The sequence below is a fragment of the Octopus bimaculoides genome, chromosome 7, assembly GCF_001194135.2.
Source record: "Octopus bimaculoides isolate UCB-OBI-ISO-001 chromosome 7, ASM119413v2, whole genome shotgun sequence".
NCBI classification, from domain to species: Eukaryota; Metazoa; Mollusca; class Cephalopoda; order Octopoda; family Octopodidae; genus Octopus; species Octopus bimaculoides.
In genome coordinates, this window is record NC_068987.1 from 72,325,778 (window position 1) to 72,332,222 (window position 6,445).

At 35.2% G+C, this 6,445-nt stretch overlaps 1 protein-coding gene across 3 annotated transcripts in view; it reads right to left on the reverse strand.

Moving 5' to 3' along the window:
• The window catches only part of LOC106880706 (uncharacterized), a 147,996-nt gene that overhangs the window by 2,589 nt on the left and 138,962 nt on the right, over positions 1-6,445 (reverse strand). The gene's annotated exons all lie outside the window — the stretch shown is intronic.

Here is a 6,445-nt window from a genome sequence, read left to right on the forward strand (position 1 = left end):
AAAAAAAAAAAATATATATATATATATATATATATATAAAATTAACGACAAAACTGATTTGTAAAAATTTCATTTGTAAATTCAAAACTTTTTCAATACATTAAATATATAAAAATGTTTCGTTTTGTTTAAAGGCACACAATGGCAAAGATGCTAAGTTCCTGTTTAAAAACTTAATACTACAATTAGTACTAGATTGTGCACTCAGAATAAAGTACTTGCCCCACTTAAGCCTAACAAGGAATAAATACTATTTCTAATTCTTGAATAACCATTTAGTTTAAGGAAAGGATCACAAGTGCTAACCATGCATGAAAACTTTAAACTGTATGTAATCATCCTATTTAACAGCCATGAGGAACAAATCATGCAAAAATAACAATAAAGAACTTTCCTTGCATCATTGTCTTTAACATCCATTTTTCTATATTTGCATGAGACAGACAGAATTTAACAAGGCAGACTTTTTAAGGCCAGATGTCGTTCCTGTCTCCAACTCTCATCTGTTTCCCTATAAGGTAATATTTACCCATAACCAGACATGTTTTCACAGAAGATTGGAAACAAAAAACACCATTTGTAGGATGGTGACATCTATTTACACCTATCACACCAAGCCAAGGCACACACACACACACGCACACACGATGGGTTCCTTTTCAGTTATCATCTATCAAATTTACACATAAGGTTTTGGTTGACCTGGGTCTATAGTAGAAGACACTTGCTCAAGGTGCCACACAGTGGAACTGAACCCGAATCCAAGTGATTGAGAAGCAAACAGTTTAACCATTTAGCATTCAGGTTACTGTCAAATGTAATGCTTATTTATTCATGTTATTTTGAAATAATCATGCCTTATCTCATAGCTCAGAGATTTTGATGAGATTGTTTATTTTTAAAATGACATGGTGGGATAAATGTGAGAGGTTGGATTTTGGTCGGTTGGATTTTGGCCAGTTGGAAAATAAAACAGGTAGAATATTTTGGCCAGTTATGGCTAGTTTAAATGCTAAAGGATTAAATTAATAAACAATATTAATGGATTAGCTGAAAAGATAGTGGGTGAAATGAAATGCCTTGCAGTATTTAGATATGGCTCTTTAAGTTTTGAGTTCAAATCCCACTGATGGCAACTTTTCCTTTCATCCTTCTGGAGTTGCTATAATAAAGTTTAGATAAGTATTAGGGTCAGTTAATCAACTATACTAAAACTTGTGGTCTTGTGTCTATGTTAGAAATCAATATTATGAAATATTGATACTTTTGATACCAGACCTGCTTGAGGACTGAGATTGTTCCAGGTTCTATAATTCAAACTTCTTGCTTTAAAGTGACTTAAATTAAAACCTTTCATAAAAATTTCATGCTATGTTTGAAACACCAGCTTAATAAAGATGAAATTATTTCACTAAATTCTTCATTATTTTCAAAGCTAATTGAAACATTTGGAGTATACTTTGAAAGAATATAGTAACAAGATGGTTAAAAACATCTGGAAAGTATTTTCCCCATACAGTTCTATATTTAAGACATGAGGAATCATGTACATTATTTACATTTCACAGATATTTGTCCTCATCTTGTTTGTTGTTAGCACAACGTTTCAGCTGATATACCCTCCAGCTTTCATCAGGTGTCTTGGGGAAATTTCGAACCTGGGTTCTCATTCCTAAGGTATTTTTCACTTTTATTATTATTCAGGTCATTGCCTGGAATCGAACTCGGAATCTTGGGGTTAGTAGCGCATGCTCTTAACCACTACGCCGTATGCCCATGGGCATATGGCGTAGTGGTTAAGAGTGTGGGCTACTAACCCCAAGATTCCAAGTTTGATTCCAGGCAATGACCTGAATAATAATAATAATAATAATAGCGAAAAATACCTTAGGAATGAGAACCCAGGTTCGAAATTTCTCCAAGACACCTGATGAAGGCTGGAGGATATATCAGCCGAAACATTGTGCTAACAACAAACAAGATGAGGACAAATATCTGTCAAATGTAAATAATGTATTTTCCCCATCGTTCTGTTAGTTCATTTCAGAGTGTCAGGTGTCTGTGTACATACACACACACACGCATGTATGCGTGCACAGAAAGAGAGAGTGAGGGAGAGAGAGACATACACATATGTGCACACATCCATCTACAGAGAGAAGAGAGACATACAGACAGACATTTACTGTTAGAACCTGAAGCTTCATTCTGTTGCTATTCTGAGTTTCTCACATAGTGATCCTTTGGACAAGAGTATTGGAATAGGAAGAGAATGAAACTCAAGCACACGGATTGCAATACTCTTAATTTCTTTATCAATCATGCTATGCCCCACCACACACGTTTTTTGTGAGTGCGTTTGCGTGAGAGCATGTGTATGTGTGTATGTATGCATGTGTGAGTGTGTGAGCGTGTGTGTGCACATGAGTACATATGTGAGCACATCTGCATGTGTGTGTGTGTGTGCATGTGCACAGTGTGTGTTGTGTGAGTGTGTGTGTGTGCATGTGCACAGTGTGTGTTGTGTGAGTGTGTGTGTGTGTTGTCTGTGTGTGTGTTGTGTAAGTGTGAGCATGTCTCTGTATATGAGTATGTGTGTGTGTAAGAGAGCATGTATCTGTGTGTGTGTATGCATGTGTGAGTGTGTGCACGCACATGAGTGCAGATGTGCTCACATCTGCATATGTGTGTGTGTGTGTGTGTGCATGTGCACAGTGTGTGTTGTGTGAATGTGTGTGCGTGTGTGTGAGTGTGTGTTGTGTAAGTGTATGTGTGAGCATGTCTCTGTGTAAGAGAGCATGTGTCTGTGTGTGCATGTGCGGAATAATTTTAAAAATTCACTTTGAAACCATGGGTTAGAGCTTACAGCATTACATGTTCAATGAGTCTTTCCGACTATACCAAGTCAATCTAATGTTTGTGAGTAAAACGGAGTAATTCAAGAGTCAACCTGGTGAGACAGGATTTTGCAGAATTAGAGTAGATTTCTCTAGAACACTCAGACACTTATATAATAGCATAATGAGTAGGTAGGTTATTTAATTGAACAATCTCAACATTCCTTGTTGAAAATGAAGTGAGATTTTGAATGAGAAATAAAAATGGAGTAAGAAAGAAAAAAGGCAAAAAAAAACAAAAACAAAAAATAAATTGTTTTCTAAAATCTTTACATTTCTTCTTTCTTTTTTTCTTTCTTTCTTTTATTTACTTTTTTTTTTTTTCTTTTGAGAAAATAATTCCTGATATCAGACAGAAATAAAGAGAAAGTTAGCATTTGCCAACACGTAACAAACAGAAAAGAATAGAATGACATCGTGTCAGATAGTCACAAGATAATTACTGAAACAATTAGTCAGAAGAAGGGAGGGGGAAAAAAAAAAGAGTAGAAATATCAAATTTTTTTAATTTTTAAAAATTTAACATTGTCAACATGAACAATGTGATAGTAAAAAATCTCAGCAGCTAAATGTGTTAGAAGTTGAACATTTATAATTAGAAAGTGTGGTTCATTACTAAATGTAGTATAAAGACTCCACTGCATTCAGCTGTCAGTGAAACAACACTTTCAGTTCTTCAGTTCAAGGACCAAAAATGCTAGATTTGTAACTCCTCAAGGCAATTAAACTTGTGGTATTTAGATGACATATATGGTATCTCAAATCTATGGTACATAGATAACGCTTCACTTGGAGGCAATCTGCAATCTACACTGATAGTCAAAAAATCATTTGTAGAAAGGAGCCTAAAATTGAACAAGTATGAGTTAGTAGTAACTCATCATTCACTTAAGGGATGACTGTCTTTCCTTCAACATCTGTATCGAATCTTTAAAATGCCTATCTCAGTTTGTCTTTGGTCAAACACACACCAAAACCAGTCACCAAGAAGAAAATTGATGCTTTTTCAAAACTCATCAAAACCTTGACAAATCAAAAAGCTGAGAAGTAATAGAACCCATCAATAGTTTTGCATTTTTTAAATACTAAACCATCATCTATCACTGTCCAGATTGACATATCTTTTAAGATCTACTGCCAAAGAGCTATACAAATTTTGACACTTAAATTCTCTTTCTTTTTAAATCAAGTCTAACAAATATTAAACTCTTTGATACTACATAGCTACAGGTCACCATTATCCTAGGTTTCACAGAGCAAGGTTTACATTCCATAGAATGTTTGTCCCTTCCATGCTTTTCTATCCTCCATTCATGCAACACTTCCCCTCATACAAACAAGACATACAAATTTATGAACTGAAAACCGAGTTCTTAATCTTTTTTGTATTCTCAATTGTGTCCATTTCATGTCACTTAGATCACAAACATTCTTGGATAAAGCCAGTATTGGATTAAAGTGTGAGCTTTTAGTGTTACAACCCAGAGGTCTCTACCAGCAGGAGGACCTCCAAAAATTAAGAATAAAATTATTTAATTTGTGAATGTAGAATCAATGTGTTAGTGTTCTAAATTATTTTTTAAACCTCTTGAAGCTCTATTCTGTTGAAATACAACACCTTTGTTTCAATTAATTTTAAAAATAATAAAGAATTTAGTAAAGTAACTTTACTAAATTATTGTCATTATTAAGATGGCATCTCAAACATAAATTAACAAGACATTTTGATGGAAAGTTTTAATTTAGATCACTTGAAAACAGGAAGTTTGATTCAAAGATCTAAGGGAAATCTTGGGCAGATGGTTATTAGAAGGGTTAAAATAGGCTTGCTTTAGACACTTTGAAGAGCAATTTGATGGATTCAGGTACAAGCATGAAATACTGAAAGCTTCTGATATCTACAGCCCTGTAGTAAGACTAAATAAACTTCATTCCACAAGGTCAAAATAACCCTCTGAATTTATCTATATTCAATGACTGAGAGGAAATTTTCTCCAAGATAAAATGTTTGTTTCTAGATTAAACAGACTTACTCTTATGGTAATTGAAAACAATGTTCTCAACCTGCAAATGTTTGAATTATAATTGTGGTTAACTAAGTAAAAGTATATTAAATATTTCCTTAAGTATTCTTTCTGTTTGAAAATTTCACAGTGGGGCTGTACAGTATTTGTAACCTGGAGGTTTACAAAATCTTAATCTGACTCTGGATAAAGTAAATTAATACCCTTTATCTCCTATTTTCCTCTCATCTGAATTCTTTAGATTTCGTAAAGAATACTAATATTCTTTAGAAACATTAGTAACAACTAATTCCTTCCTTAGACACAAAACTAATTTCGTAAGAGAAAAGACAGTTGAATTTCTAACACAGACTCTTGGCAAAAGACAAAACAAAATTAATCCTAGCAAGGCACTGAATCAATTATTTGCCGTGTGTCTATTATCTTACACCTTCATGAGAACTGTTAAATATTAAGATACTGATTTGATAATACAGACATTGTGCTATTTTTCAAACAGTAAATAACATATCTATGCTACAGACACTACGCACATACCCATAAGCACATACCCACACACAACCAGAGCAATGCACATGCACTTATTCATGCACACTTTTAATCCTCCACACACAACCAGACCAATGCACAAATACACACACACCCTTCACCTCTCCACACATTACAACCAGAGCAATGTATGTACATACAAACACACACATGCGCACAACCAGAGCAATGTACATACAAAAACATCTATTCACACACCTGCGCACACACACACACACATACACAACCAGAGCAATGCACATATACACACACCACACACGCATGCACTAGTGCTGTGCTTACATATACTCATGCGCGCACGTGCACACACACTAAATATGGTCAACACAAGCAAATTTCTCCATTAGTTTCTCTATAGGTAAATATTGTAAATGCTGTTTAGGTAGCTAGTCATGTATACACAAAAGCAGTGACAAAACACAAAAACAACAACAAAGAAGACTATCACTACACAGAGATAACCTATTGACTCTTAATAAAATATAACACGCCTTCTTCCATGAAGTACAAACTCAGAGCTTGTCCTATTGAATATTTTTCCCTTTGTTGTGACTGTTATGCCCCATTGCATCAGCTCTGATTGAGGAGATTTATGATTAAAGGCATTCCAGCCATGACCATCCCATCTTTCTCATAAGTATTGCTTATTTTAGGTGGTAGACTTAATACCTCACCTGGTCCTTGGGTGACTCTGATGGAGAGGAGTCTTCTGATGTAAGTATTTGAGCCAATTCTTCAGTTTGGGGACACCTTTCTCCCTCCCTGTCCCTGGTTGTCTCAGAAGCCCTGTAAAGGGTTATGACCACAGCTTGCTTCCCAATTACATGGTTCTGGGTTCAGTCCTACTGTGTAGCACCTTGGGCAAGTGTCTTCTATGATAGCCTCAGGCTGACCAAAGCCTTGTGACTGAATTTGGTAGGCGGAAACTGCAAAGAAGCCGGTCATATGTGTGTGTGTGTGTGTGTGTGTGTGTGT